This window comes from Dysidea avara, chromosome 4, assembly GCF_963678975.1.
Source record: "Dysidea avara chromosome 4, odDysAvar1.4, whole genome shotgun sequence".
Taxonomy (NCBI): Eukaryota; Metazoa; Porifera; class Demospongiae; order Dictyoceratida; family Dysideidae; genus Dysidea; species Dysidea avara.
In genome coordinates this window covers 15,191,898-15,208,420 of record NC_089275.1, presented here as the reverse complement: position 1 = coordinate 15,208,420, position 16,523 = coordinate 15,191,898, and positions in this window count along the sequence as shown.

Here is a 16,523-nt window from a genome sequence, read left to right as displayed (position 1 = left end):
GAACTTTCTCTTGAGCTCTTAGAAATATGCTACGCAGACGACAGCGATAATGAGTGAAGTGATAATTTCTGGCACCCTGCATTGCTTCAATATATTCAGCCACAGCAGAGGAGGTGGATCGTTTGGAAATCTCATGAAAAGGCTCTTCATCCTCCACAGACTCTGCATCCTCCACATCAGTAGGAGCAGCACTACCAAATCACATCTGACAACTGATGACGATCAGAAAACATCCTATGAGCAGTGTGAGTAGTTTCATCGCAATTAAATCTTTGAAAATGCTTGACTTTGAACAGCAAAGTTGATGTGAGCATGGCTGTGTCTGTCACTCTTTTATACAAAGTGTGTCCTTTGAAATTTGTGGTTCAAGGAGTTTATGTCATCACTCAAAGTGACCCTTGTTATTATTTACTGTAAACACTTAACAAGATTAAATATTTTTGCTTAATATTATTTAAGGTTGGATCACTTGCTAGCATAATTTAACTTGCTTGGAATCAAAATAATAAATTTAGCAGAAATCAAAGCAAAACACTTACAGAAATAACTCAGTTGCTACTGTAAATTAAATCCGAGTAGTTGTGCCTGAAATCATTTGTAGGTGAAGAGGGATAAATATTGCAAGACAGATTGTAAACAATGAATACGTGCTTGAGGAGTATAAACTACCCAACACCATGGCCACAAAGCATCCACCACAACTATAGCTAGGTGTTTGTTAGGGATGAGCCTATTTTGCTTTTTTTCCCACCTATTTTTCTTTCCAGCAATTCTAATATTTTTCACCTATTTTGCTCAATATTTTGCTAGGGTTTTTTCTATTTTGCTGAGCATCAGTAAAAATTAATTGCAGTATCTCAAGCTTGCAAGCATGTGTGACTGCTCTATTAGAATATTTTGTACATAGTGACTGCTCTATTAGAGTATCTCGATCTTTTGTCACCATTTCCTATGAGCTCATGTTATCCTAATTATGCTAATACTATGTGTGACTGTTCTATTAGAGTATCTCGATCTTTTTCATACAAAATGTGCTAAGCTGCCATTCCTTGGTGCCCATTTTTCCATTTTTCCACCTATTTTTCCAGCATTTTGCGCTTTGCTTTTACCAACGTATTTTTCCAAAAAATTTACCGGCAAAATCGGCGCATCCCTAGTGTTTGTCTATGTATTGTACCTCCAATATGTACAGGTAAATTTCAGCAATAAAAGTTGGTATGGAAGGATTTACCTGCATTGAAAAAGTTGTGTCAAGATTGTGGCTACTCCAGTACTTTGTCTTAATTTGGTCCCCACTAAGATAAGCAAGAAACTATTTGATTAGTTGGAATAGAATTAAACAGACCTTTGTGCTAACATAAATATCTCCGATGAAATACTCTGACATATAAATTATTACATATACAGTAACTAGTAGTACTGTACATTTGTAGTCATTTGGCTCACGGTTAGACGAGTTCTATTATTTTAAAAAGTAGGGAATGTTTACTACACTTCTCTGTCTAAACATGGTCTTTTAACTATAAGTTTTTTATGCATGTTAAGTTTCGTTTGAAGTATCACAAGGTAAACATTGGAAGATATTCTGAATTTGGTTTCACTCTGATCAGCAAGCCTTCAAAGTATCCCAAGAAAAACAGGATTAATATTTGGGTAAAAATTCTCAAGCCATGCTACAGCTCAAATATGCAAGTGTCAATTAATTTTATTGGTATATTCCCAGTTATCTCATCAACATTTTATATAATATTTTCTCTCAATAGAAGTGTTAATCATTATCAATGCAGAGTTACTAAGCATGTGCTCTGCATGTAGTGTTTTGTGTAATAATTGGCTCTATATTAAATATGCATGTCTACTGGTTGGGCCTTATTTGAGAAAACAACTCTTTAAATATTCTATAATTTTTCATATAATTCAAGATATCTATGATTTATTCTACCCAGGAATTAAACTTATAATGCTGTGTTTCAGAACTATAATGTGTTGAATGTGACCATAAAATGGTAATTTTTCAAAATTCGGTCACATACTGTATATAACAGGCTTTCTCATGGATGGGGTCGTGGCACCTAACAAAGGTTTTATACAAGTTGACTCACCATTGATACTTGTAAACAAATTGCAACCAATATACTGATGTATTCTGTTGTACGTAATCTAATTAGATTTGATTGCTTGTTGTTTGATATCAAGTTACTAAGATCAATATCAACATGACCTGAACTGTGTAAGGTACACTCTCTTGTGTGGGAGTTTTAATGGTTGACTACATGATAAATATTTTCTAAAACGAGGTGTTACCAATAACTACTTTTTGAGGGAGTTGTAGTTATAAACAGATAATTTTATTTTCAGTTTCTTAGATTCATTAGCATGCTGAATTTGATAAAGTGTTGACATCAAAGTCTTTCAGAAGCAACTATCCCATACATCACTATTTGTTCATAAAATACAGTAAATTTACATACCCAAATGTTATAATCTGTTTACTGAATAAGTACCTTGATGTTTAAGTCATTTAACGTTACTACATGTATGGAAATATGTAGAATGTCTTGGTTGTAAACAGAAGTCGGCATGTATATATCAATAATATTATGGTGGTGATATACAGATTAACAATGGATATGTTGTATTATAGCTTGCACCTTAAGAAGTACTCAAGAATACCTATTTCACATTTTAAAGCAATTATTTACCATGGTGACTTGTTAAAAACCAATTATTACCACTTCATTATAGAAATTGTTTATATAAGAAAATATGTGAAGTAAACCATATAAGTGCCTACTTGTCAATGTGGGTCTATAATGTAATTCATATAATGAAGTTCTTTATTTGCTGTTTAAGCCTATTTGATCAAGTCATCCAAGTCATTCGTAGCTATATATAATATTATTTTATTTTTGAGTGGTCATTTACATTTCACTTCATTTTGTTAGCATGTAAAACAGGAATATTTAACTGAATTAATTGATTTATAAAAATACCCTCTGGCAATTGGAAACTGCTCTTCTTTCCTTGTCAAAGCAGTACATAGCTACAGACACACCATAACAAGTACACTGCACATGGACACAGATTTACAATTCATATAAAAGAAAATCAGAAATATTCTTTTAAAAATTACAAGAACAAAAGTAGAACAGTTGTTGTTAACAGCTAATTATGTTCAGTAGGTAATTCATTCCACCATTGTGAGGTAATGTAATGAGAATACACTCCCACTATTGTGTGCTGTAAACATCCCTTGCCTCTAATGTACATAATTATGTGCTTGGATTATTTGTGTGTATGTGCTGTAGATACAAAGTTATTCTGGGGACTTATTCTACACTAAGATGTGTTGAAATCACCCAATACTAAATAGTACTACATGAATACACTGTATAATGGTAAAGTTTATAACATTTTCTAACATCAAACAAATATAAAAAATCCAAACAGTTTCATGTGGCACTACTAAAATATCACATTGCATATGCTTTTAGTGTCAGATGATTTTTAATGTAGAAAATTTATCACATAAAAAATACTTTTAAAATATCAGATCTAGAGGTAACTGTATAATAAGTTACGCATTTTATACTTCTCTTAATTTAGTATGCTTGAAACAGTAGTTTGGCTTAGCTTCCATGTTTTTGTTTATATTTGCGCTTTCTGAATACATAATGATAGTTATTTCAAAGTTAAAGATGTTGTTGCTCACTGAAAATTGTGATCTGATTTGAAAATTGGGGTCTTCCACACATGAAATTTACCTGTGTAGTCATAACGGCAGATTAGGAGTTTAACAGCTTGACATTTAGGGCTGTAACATTAATTACATTTGCATGTGTGTGTGTGTGCATGAGGCATCATAGCCTAGTGGCTAGATCATCACCCTGGTAATTGAAAGGTTAAATTCCAGGTTTGATTGCCGGATATACCCAGTTGATATCATTGCTTCAGCAAGAAACTTTACAGCCTACCCAGCTGTTTAAATGGTTGCCTGGTGTATTTAAGGAAGCAGTTCACCCAGATGTAACATCAATGGGTAGGTACCTGGTGTTAACCAGGGAGGCAAATGCCAGCTGTCCATGTCTTACACAATGGGTGAAAATCCAGGTGAGAGTTTGGGAGCCCACACCTTCACCTGTGGGACATGGTATGAACTTGCAGGAGGATTTTCCTGTACTGACTCATAGCAACTGAGTAATGCACAAATGGGTATGCATGACCATGCTAGCATGGTAGCCAAAGGTGTGTATCTATGTGCATGTGTGTCCATTTCTACAAACCCAGTCACAATTGTTTATGGCAGCTTTATTTTTCTAATATTTCTGGTAGTTATACTGACTGTATAACAATTCTTTGCTCATGAAATGCACTTCCATGGTACCAGAATTTACTAGGGTATTTCCTATATACTGCAAGAAGTCAATGATTAAATTTATTAAAAGTTCAGGTCATATGATAATTTTGTGGATACAAATAAATTAAATAATGTTCATTTTTAGTACTATGAATTACATTACAGACCAACACTGACAAGTAGGTACTTATATATAGTTTACATGTTAACCATTGAAGTTGTACTTCACATATAAATGTTTTTATTTAACATGCTACTGCATGTTAAATAAAAACATTTATATGTGAAGTACAACTTCACAAGCCACCAATGGATGGTTGGTTTACATAAACTTCAAATTTAAAATGATGGCACTACCACTATGCATGTACCCACGTGTACAATGTGCATACTGGAGAACACACACTCTTAGAATTCAAATGTTTGTAGCCAGTCAAGGATCACAGAAGACACTTAAACATGAATCCATAATTGTGTACAGTTATTTCGTTTATACTGTGGTGTTGTGGTTTAGACTTTATGAATGTTATATTTCAGTTATCACACAAATAATAACAAAGAAACACACAGAAGAGTTGCATATAATTAATGCACACTGTGGCAGGGCGAACCACAAAGTTTATTTATGAATAACGTACAAACCCAACATGAGTATCACGTACATATTGCAATAATTACAGTTGGCCTATTTTATGTAGCAATTGTAAAATGACTTAATTTCATTTTCTGGTGATAAAACAATGTCTGTTGGTAAAGCATTGCAGAGTACTATAGACAAGGGGGAAATGACAGTTTGTATGTTTGGTAATCTGACTGATGGGACTTTGAAGTGATGAGTATGGTGGCTGCTTATTGGATAAGGTGGTATGGGTTGGATTATTATTGTGAGTAAGGGTATTATTTACAATTTTGTATAGAGTTAGTGGCCTAGCTTGAGTACGTCATTGTACCAGTGTGTGCCAGTGGACACTGAAGTGGAGTAAAAGTAGTTTAAGACAAATCTAGCTATACAGCATTGAACTGATTCGAGTTTGTGATTGTCCTGTGGGCCCCACACAGTGGAACAGTATTATGGGATTTACATATGACTCATAACATTAATCTTTACTGATCATGAAAGACAAGATTTCTTTGCAATAAGGCTCTGACATTTTGCTTTTTGTGCAAAGTAGGTAACATGATTTGTGCAAAGTAGGCAACATGATCAGACCAGGTTAGATCATCACACCTCGGTATTTTATGGATGAGACATGTTTAATTAGGTGACCATGTAAACTGTAATGTGATGTGAGAGAGTATTGCTTGAGAGATATTTGAAGTTGTTTGCATTTGTCTTAGTTAAATACTATCTAATCCAAAACAGCCAAGCTGTAAAAAAAGAGTGCGGCCCTGAGAAAGGCTATGGTGAAAAAAGATGTGAAATCCAAGGTGGCGGCCAAGAAATGGCTGTGATGGTAGGTTAATGGTAATAATTTTAATAACGACAAGTCAGGTGAATTTTGTGCCAAGACCAAGCGGCACCAAATTCACCTGAATTGTTGTTATTAAAATTTTTACCATTAACCTACCATCACAGCCATTTCTTGGCCGCCACCTTGGATTTCACATCTTTTTTCACCATAGCCTTTCTCAGGGCCGCACTCTTTTTTTACAGCTTGGCTGTTTTGGATTAGATTTCACTTCTTTTTGTATTTGTATACCCCAAAGCCGGCCATAAACGGCTTTCGGGCTTTTTAACCTGTCATTTTTTCTTTACTACAGGAAGAAGAAAAGATGAAGCAGAGTGATTTCTTTGTAGCTAACCTCTCTGCAAGGTGGTCCTTCTAGCTGATCTCTCTACCGGATGAATTGTTTGTAGCTGAACTCTCTACAGGGTGATTTGTTTGTAGCTGAATTCTCTACAGGGCAATTTGTTTGCAGCTGAACTCTCTACATGGTAGTTTCTTTGTAGCTGAACTCTCTACAATGTAACTTCTTCTAGTTGAACTCTCTACAGGGTGACTTGTTTGTAGCTTATCTCTATACAGTGTAACTTGTTTCTAGCTGAACTCTCTACAGGGTGATTTGTTTGTAGCTGAACTCTCTACAATGTAACTTCTTCTAGCTGAACTCTCTACAGGGTGACTTGTTTGTGGTTGAACCCTCTACAGGGTGATTTGTTTGTAGCTGAACTCTCTACAAGGTAACTTCTTCTAGCTGATCTTTCTACAGGGTGATTTGTTTGTCTCTATACAGGGAAATTTGTTTGTTTGCAGCTGAACTCTCTACATGGTAGTTTCTTTGTAGCTGAACTCTCTACAATGTAACTTCTTCTAGCTGAACTCTCTACAGGGTGACTTGTTTCTAGCTGAACTCTCTACAGTGTGATTTGTTTGTAGCTGAACTCTCTACAAGGTAACTTCTTCTATCTGATCTTTCTACAGGGTGATTTGTTTGTAGCTGAATTCTCTACAGGACAATTTGTTTGCAGTTGAACTCTGTACATGGTAGTTTCTTTGTAGCTGAGCTCTCTACAATGTAACTTCTTCAAGCTGAACTCTCTACAGGGTGACTTGTTTCTAGCTGATCTCTCTACAATGTAACTTCTTCTAGCTGAACTCTCTACAGGGTGACTTGTTTGTAGCTGAACCCTCTACAGGGTGATTTGTTTGTAGCTGAACTCTCTACAAGGTAACTTCTTCTAGCTGATCTTTCTACAGGGTGATTTGTTTGTAGCTGAATTCTCTACAGGGCAATTTGTTTGCAGTTGAACTCTGTACATGGTAGTTTCTTTGTAGCTGATCTCTCTACAATGTAACTTCTTCTAGCTGAACTCTCTACAGGGTGACTTGTTTGTAGCTGAACCCTCTACAGGGTGATTTGTTTGTAGCTGAACCCTCTACAAGGCAACTTCTTCTAGCTGATCTTTCTACAAGGTGATTTGTCTGTAGCTGAATTCTCTACAGGGCAATTTGTTTGTTGCTGAACTCTCTACATGGTAGTTTCTTTGTAGCTGAACTCTCTACAATGTAACTTCTTCTAGCTGAACTCTCTACGGGTGACTTGTTTCTAGCTGATCTCTCTACAGGGTGACTTGCTTCTAGCTGAACTCTCTACAGGGTGATTTGTTTGTAGCTGAACTCTCTACAAAGTAACTTCTTCTAGCTGATCTTTCTACAGGGTGATTTGTTTGTAGCTGAATTCTCTATAGGGCGATTTGTTTGCAGCTGAACTCTCTACATGGTAGTTTCTTTGTAACTGAACTCTCTACAATGTAACTTCTTCTAGATGAACTGTCTACAGGGTGATTTGTTTGTAGCTGAACTCTCTACAAGGTAACTTCTTCTAGCTGATCTTTCTACAAGGTGATTTGTCTGTAGCTGAATTCTCTACAGGGCAATTTGTTTGCAGCTGAACTCTCTACATGGTAGTTTCTTTGTAACTGAACTCTCTACAATGTGACTTCTTCTAGCTGAACTCTCTACAGGGTGACTTGTTTCTAGCTGATCTCTCTACAGTGTAACTTGTTTCTAGCTGAACTCTCTACAGGGTGATTTGTTTGTAGCTGAATTCTCTATAGGGCGATTTGTTTGCAGCTGAACTCTCTACATGGTAGTTTCTTTGTAACTGAACTCTCTACAATGTAACTTCTTCTAGCTGAACTCTCTACAGGGTGATTTGTTTGTAGCTGAACTCTCTACAAGGTAACTTCTTCTAACTGATCTTTCTACAAGGTGATTTGTCTGTAGCTGAATTCTCTACAGGGCAATTTGTTTGCTGCTGAACTCTCTACATGGTAGTTTCTTTGTAGCTGAACTCTCTACAATGTAACTTCTTCTAGCTGAACTCTCTACAGGGTGACTTGTTTGTAGTTGATCTCTCTACAGGGTGACTTGTTTCTAGCTGAACTCTCTACAGGGAGATTTGTTTGTAGCTGAACTCTCTACAAGGTAACTTCTTCTAGTTGATCTTTCTACAGGGTGATTTGTTTGTAGCTGAATTCTCTACAGGGCAATTTGTTTGCAGCTGAACTCTCTACATGGTAGTTTCTTTGTAACTGAACTCTCTACAATGTAACTTTTTCTAGCTAAACTCTCTACAGGATGACTTGTTTCTAGCTGATCTCTGTACAGGGTGATTTGTTCCTAGCTGAACTCTCTACAGGTGATTTGTTTGCAGCTGAACTCTCTTACATGGTGGTTTCTTTGTGGCTGAACTCTCTACAAAGTGACTTCTTCTAGCTGATCTATCTACAGGATGACTTGTTTCTAACTGAACTCTCTACAGTGTGATCTGTTCATAGCGGAACTTTCTACTGGGTGATTTGTTTGCAGCTAAACTCTTTGCATGATTGTTTCTTCGTAACTGAACTCTCTACAAGATAACTTCTTCTAGCTGATCTATCTACAGGATGACTTGTTTCTAACTGAACTCTCTACAGTGTGATCTGTTCATAGCGGAACTTTCTACTGGGTGATTTGTTTGCAGCTAAACTCTTTGCATGATTGTTTCTTCGTAACTGAACTCTCTACAAGATAACTTCTTCTAGCTGATCTCTCTACTGGATGACTTGTTTCTAACTGAACTCTCTACAGTGTGATCTGTTCATAGCGGAACTTTCTACTGGGTGATTTGTTTGCAGTTAAACTCTTTGCATGATTGTTTCTTTGTAACTGAACTCTCCACAAGGTAACTTCTTCTAGCTGATCTCTCTACAGGGCAATTTGTTTGTAGCTGAATTCTCTACAGGGTGATTTATTTGAGCTGAACTCTCTACATGATGGCTTCTTTGTAGCTGAACTCTCTATTAGGTACCTTCTTCTAGCTGATCTGAATACAGGGTGACTTGTTTGTAGCTGAATTCCCTACAGAATAACTTGCAATGTAATATAACTGAGTAAATTATACATGCAGCTGAATGCTTTATTAGGGTGACTGTTCTATTAGAGTATCTCGATCTCGCATTTGCTGCACGTAGTTGCCTTTCGAATCATAACTCAGTGATTTGTAATCCGATTCTTCTGTACTACTGCAAGAACTTTCTATGATGATTATTCCAGCTACATACTGATTTTCAGCTCGTTGCTCTAAACGGTTTGCCTGGTAGACACGAAAACTAATAGTTTTTTTATTCATAAAAATCGATCGCGTAATTTTGACACAGGTTGGGTTTTGTGTCATATCTCCATGGTCTTTATCCCGATTCTTTTCAAACCACAAAAAGACACTCCTACGATGGTTGCTCCATCTACATATCAATTTTCAGCTGATTCCTCCAAGGGGTTTACCCTGTAGACGTGACAGACCTTCGACCTTATTTTACGCAAATAATCGGTCATAACTCCGTGAATGTTCATCGGATTCCTACCAAAGTTGGTACGGAGATCCGCCTTAATGAGCCCTTTAAGTGTGCCAAATTTCAGCCCAATCCGAGCACGAATTCGTGTTTTATGGCGAATTTTGCGAAGTGTGCGAAATGAAGAAGATGAAGAAGAAGAAAAAAACGAAGAAATTAAAACGAAATTTTGTTCGCTCGTATCTCGGAAATGGCAGGAGCGATTTTCTTCAAATTTGGTATGTAGACTACCCTAACTGGGCGGCACGTCTCTAGCAAATTTGGTTCCAATCGGATAAGGAATCACAGAGCTACATAGGTGTGAAAATTGCGTTTTCTTTCTTCCTGTTAATATACTCACGGTGTGGCGCGCCGGCTTCTTGGGCCGCACGACACACTATCGTGTGTCTTGATTTGCCAGTTAGTAGACCACTGGATAGTGTGTTTAGATCTAATTGGAGAATCTTTACATCATCACTTGTATGAATAAATCAGGGAATCATCAGCACAGAGCTTTACTGTGCTAGACATTCTCTCAGAAAAATCATTGATGTACAGGAGAACCCAAGACTGAGCCCTGTGGGACACCAGCATAGGCAGATCTAGAGGAATCTCTTAGGGGGAGCAAGTATCACTCAGGCTAGGGTGTAGCTAGACTTTGGTGATGCTACATAACACTATGGGAAAGAAACACCTTAGTGTGCAAAGCATACTAACATGCCAAACTAGGGGGGCCTAGGGGAATTCTCCCAAATTTTGAACATTTAACTGTCTGAGATTGAATCTGAGAGTGATTTCAGCAGTTAATCACAATATTGCTTGATTGTTGTATTCTCCTTGAATGCAACGCTAATTTCAACAGTATTAATGCATAGGTGGATCTGAGGGGGGGCCAAGGGGTGCTGTACCCCCCCCCGGCCCTTCTCTTGCCCCCCTTGGACTCACCAGTACTATATTGATACCAGAAACTGGAATCATGCATTCACACTGTATCCAGAAGTATAGAAAACCAATGGGCAAATAGAAGACAACAGTTATAAATGTACTTTACAGTTATACTGTACATTGTAAAGATAAGTTTGAATTTTTGTGTTAAGATCGAGATACTCCAATAGAGCAGTCACTACTCTAATAGAATAGTCACGACTCTAATAGAACAGTCACAATTCTAATGTCATAACAATACTAGCGACGGCTTTTTTTGATTTAGTACACTTTACCACCAAACAGGTTTCATCTCAGATGGGCTGACTAATCTTTATATGCATTGCAAGCATACACTTCGATACCTAAATGTTATCAAAAATGCTTCCAAATTCAAACCTAGTAGCTCTAATTTTTAAAAATTTTCTCTAACTACAGTCGTAAGACTGTATGTCTATTATTCATCCAGCCATACTGAACAAAGTTATGCAACTGAACATAACTTGTGTACTTACAGAATTCCTCTTAGTGGAATAAACACTGTTGTGCACTAAACTTCTTGCACCCCCTCTTGCCCCCCCCTGACAATGCCTCCTAGATCCACCTATGTTTTAATGTATATTTACCTGAAATGCTGTATTAGGACAACTGTTCTATTATTAGAGTATAGAGATATAGTGCAATATTTGATGGGTTTAGCTACACCCTTAGCAAGCATGTCTAGACTAATGTATTTGTATGCATATATGCTGCATGTGCACTCATTGTGTGGTATTTGACTACAGGCATAATTAGAATATACATACATACAAGTATACTGTGAAGCATATAGAATTCATGACTTTAAATGACAAAAAAATTTAACATGTGCTGTAAGACGGTGGGAGTTTACGGTGTAGTTTCATAGCAAATTTTTCAATGTTGTTTTTTGTATAATGTGGAATTACATCTTTTTCAATTTCTAAAGTGCTAAGTCTCTCCTGACCCATAGTACTACGTAAGTAGTTTTTTAAATGTCGCAAATAGAAGAACAATCCTTCTGCTGAACATGATGTAATTGGTATGGTACAAAATATTTCTGTCAACTTGCACATAAGTGGCAGAACAGTTTGGATTCCTCTATCCTCAGTGAAATTGTTCATCTTCTACTGTAACAAACTTTAAGTATTTTGTCATCTCATTGTTCTGGAAGTGGGACAACAGCTTCCTCCCTTTCTAATTCTTTTACCAAAACCCCTCAATTCTACCTTAAGATTATCTGGTCCAATTCATAAATTCATGCAATGTCTTCAATGATTGCTTGTGAAACACCTCTACTATAAACCAACAACAATTTCTCAACATTCTGAACAGTAACAATGTCATTTTCACTGAACCTTTCCTGAAGTTGACCAATTATTGTGTCTAAAAGTGGATAATAGCTGGTCAGTTCCTTTGTCGTGGCAATTGTGAAGCATCTAATTCAAATTTGTTTGAAATTTCTTCTGCTTCTTTCCAGAATTTCTTAATTTCTGCACCCGTTCTCATTTTCTTTAAGCTTTATTCTACAGCATTAACTTTGCATTGTGCAGCACATACAGACAAATTAACATATTGTAAATACTTGACAGCATTTTTGTTACGAAGTTGCTATTGTTCCGGCAGCCGGAAATATTTTGTCAGTGCTATTGTTCCAGTAGTCCACTAGATTTCTCCCTATCAAGCACACTAGTTGTATGCTATGCCCCGAGTATTCAACTTTAGGGCACACGTCTAGTAGGTTGCCCCAAGTATTCGACTTTAGGGAACGCGTCTAGTAGGTTGCCCCGAGCATTCAACTTTAAGGAACGCGTCAAGTAGATTGCCCCGAGCATTCAACTTTAGGGGATGCGAAAAGTAGTTCTAGTGTTTGGGGTAGGATTGGGTTCAGCTTTAGTTTCTTCTTCATCTTCAATATATATTATATAGAAGTTACTCCAGTCAGAGACATATAAGGTAGAAACTATACAAAGGAGGTGGGTAGCTGGGAACCATGTAGCACAATGGTTAAGACTCTGGGCTCAAGCACTGGAGGTCCTGGGTTCGATTCCCACTCAAGGCTATTTGTGTTTTTCTTTTTTTTCTTTCTTCCTTCGTTTGAGAATCTTTTTTGTCTAAGTTTTATTTTTATTCACGTGACTGCCGAACAATAGCAGCAGCCTTTTTGTTGTGCTGAAAACCTCCTTTAGTACTACCAGGTTATATATAAAATCAAATGTACAGATTGAATTTAATAAAGACTATGCTTGTGCTCCATAAAATGGTCTTCATCAACTATTTTTTGCATAGCCATTACCAACTCATCCAGTTGTTTAACAATTATTTTTATTGCTTTGATCCTGCACGCCCAATGCTTATCTGACAAACTCTTTAAGGTATACATCTTAAATTCCAATTCATTTTGCATTTCTTCAAATACAGCATACCAGTTCTATGTTACACATGACAAACAAAACTGTTAGTCGTCCCTTTGCTTCACTGATAATTTTAACCAGTCACCAAAAAGCTGTTGTACTGTGACACAAGGATTCTACTAACGGTACCACAGAAGGCAAGTGAGTTCCCCCATCTGATCTGTTGTCGTTTTTTGTTTGTTTGTTTTTTTACAACTAGTTCACTTGCTACTCAGAACTGCTACTCACTGTCATGGAAATTCTGAAGTAGCTATGCCACTCACATGGTGGTCACAGGTGCCCGGGAATTATGCTTGACTAATTTTGAGCATAACAATAGGGTAAAAGAATTGGGAATTATTCCATCATTTTGAAGCGATTTAAGAGCATATTTGGTATAATTTTTGATTCACGCAAGTTGAGGCAGTCACCTACTCTAATAGAACAGTCAGTGGAATAATTTTATTCTATTGCAACAGTGAATAAGCATATTGCCAACTAAAATATAACTTCACTGTCAAATAGAGTAGAATTTCTACTGCTCCAAAATCTTGCTAAACTTTACAAAATGCAAAAGTCTAAAAAAAATTCAAAACTTTGGAATAATTTTAAGACATGTTGGAAATAATAAGAGCATAATGATAACTTTTTGGAGATATTCAGAATAGCATAATGATGAAATTTTTTGAGAATAATTCCCTGAGGCCTACAAACCACACCTTGCTAAACTGTTTGATGACAGCATAGACACTATATTAGAGGAGTATATACAGAAGCGATGTTACCCCATAGTCAGAGGACAGAGTCCAATTGGAAGACTATCTTCACTTGTTCTTCAGCAATTGAAACACAAGGCTACAGTACTCACAGATATTGACAAAAATAATCTAGATATTAAGAGGATGAATATGAATTGAGAGTATTATTGTGGAATCAAAAGATATGCAGTCAATTTTGCCACAGAGGATGGCATTGATTGGCAACAAGCTTACCACCTTACCCCAACCTACAAACAGAGAAAGCAACTCAAATACACAGCCACTACCAGCTGCTTCAGCCTCACACTCTCCTCCCCAGATCTTAGAGACAGCACAAAGGCTATCAATGGATACAACTGGATCTACCCATAGAGAACTAGGTAATAGTCACCTAACACCCCAATATGTTACATGATTACCAAAGCTGGAAGTCCCAAAGTACAGGGATGACCCCTGAATTGGCAGTCATTTTGGGACTGTTGAGTCTGTCATAGACATGAATCCATACTTTCCTGGGATATAGAAATTGAGTTATTTCAGAGCACAGCTAGAAGATGAGGCAGCAAGAGTCAGCCTTGCACACCGTCATGTCTCCCAATGCACCTCAAAGAACCGATGCTGAAATTGCAATGGCAAACATACCAGTATCAGCTCTGCTCCAATCAACTCTACTCCCACTAGTGAGAACACAACTCAGTCAACCTCCAACCCAGCAACAAGTACTATTGCGACTGCATCTCTCACAACCTTTGTCCCATCACAGTTGACAAGAAACATTGTCTGTTTATTGAAGACTGCAATAGCAACCGTGGTGAATGACAAGATAGAAGCCGAGGCTTTCATACTGAGGATCCCAGTGATCCTTCCTCACTGAGAAGCTTGCACATTTGCTAAAAGTGGTCCCTCACAAGTCTGAGCACATCAACCTGTCTTCCTTTGGCTCAGAAAAATTTCTTCTCAGACGTTCAGATAGTGTGATCATTAATCTCAAGACACCAAGAGGTGACCTGATTCCAATTTAAGCACTTGTTGTCCTAGCCATTGCTGCCAGCCATTGCTGCCCCATTCAACAACACAGTAAGAACCACAACCTCTAACATACCAGATTTGAAAGGACTTCCTTTAGCCCATTTAGTCTCTAGTGCAGAGAATTTTGAGATATCACTACTCATGGAGCTGACTTCTATTGGCACTTCATCGGGGACCACATTGTCAGGGGTGATGGTCCCACAGTTGTCAGTTCCAGATTAGGATATGTGCTGTCAGGTCCTCTACCAGTACCACAATCTCACAACATTGTCTTAAACTTGCTTATAGTGTTGCTGTACACCATGACACTGATGAGCAAGATTTACAAAAGGTTTTGGGCAGTGGAGGATGCTGGGATCATTACTAACTCCTCAGCCAAGACCTCCTTGGAACAGGGTTCCAATATTCACATAACCTGGCAAGGTGACATATCCTACAGTGCTATGTTTTTTCCTGGATGGATGATCATCAACCTCTTCCTAACAACTATGTACCATATGCCAAGGAAGGACATGATCACTGGTCCATAGTCTTGCACAGACTCCTGGTATGTTACAGACCTATGACAACATATTGAAGGAGCAAGTCAGCTGAGGTTTTATTGAGCAACTAACACCTAATGGGAACAGTGCTACTCACTACATACCTCACCACCCAGTGAGGGAAGACTCCAGTACTACACTAGTCTACATTGTATATGATTGTAGCTGCCATGGATCTGTGAACCAACCTAGCCTCAATGACTACCTTCTAACTGGTCCTCCCTTTTCATTGATCTCATCCTTTGTTTATGCATGGGTTTTACCAAATATTGAGAAGGCCTTCCTTCACATTGCTCTTCATGCCAAGGATTGTGACTTTACCAGATTTCTATGGCTTTCTGATCCATCTGATCCCAGTAGTAAGTTTAACATACAGATTTTGCATGGTGCTGTTTGGTTCCCTTCATGTTGTTTACCACCAATTGCCGCAGCACAATCAATACCCCTGTTTGCATGTAAATAATATTGTTACAGAGTTTAACATGGAAGAAGAACCTTTACAGTTTTACAGCCAGGCCAGATCCATTCTATTAGCAGCAAAGTTTAACTTGATTACCTGGGCATTCAACAGTAGAAAGCTATGGACACTGCACGGAGGGATGGCACTGCAGACAACAATGTCCTGGGACAACAATGGGACACTTCCTTTCGTTTGTTATCCCTATATATTTGTGAAGGGTCTTAATCACACTACCACCCCACTGACCACTAAGTGAGAAGTGATCCAGGACTCTTCCAAACTCTTGGTATCCTAAGTCCAGTATCAGTTTGTGCCAAACTACTCATGCAGGAGCTGCGGTAGCAATGTGCATGTGCTATGTGGGATGAACCATTAGACCAAGACATCCTGGAGGAATGGGTAGCCATACTAAGAAACATTTGTAAGTCAACAAACATCGTTATAAGTAGACCATTTTTCCAGACAACATTTCAGCAGCCACTTCATTGCAGCTACATGTTTTTGCGGATGCCAGCACCAAGGCATATGGTGCAGTTGCCTTTCTGTCCAACCTAGATAGTACCAGTTTTGTAAATAGCCAAAGGACGTGTTGTGCCACTGAAGCAAATCACTCTCCCTAAGCTTGAGCTGATGGCCACTGTTGTTGGAGCAAAACTTGCTATTGACTCTCTCCATCTGAAAGCTACGGTTTATATGTGGACCGATAGTCAAATAGTACTGCGTTAGAT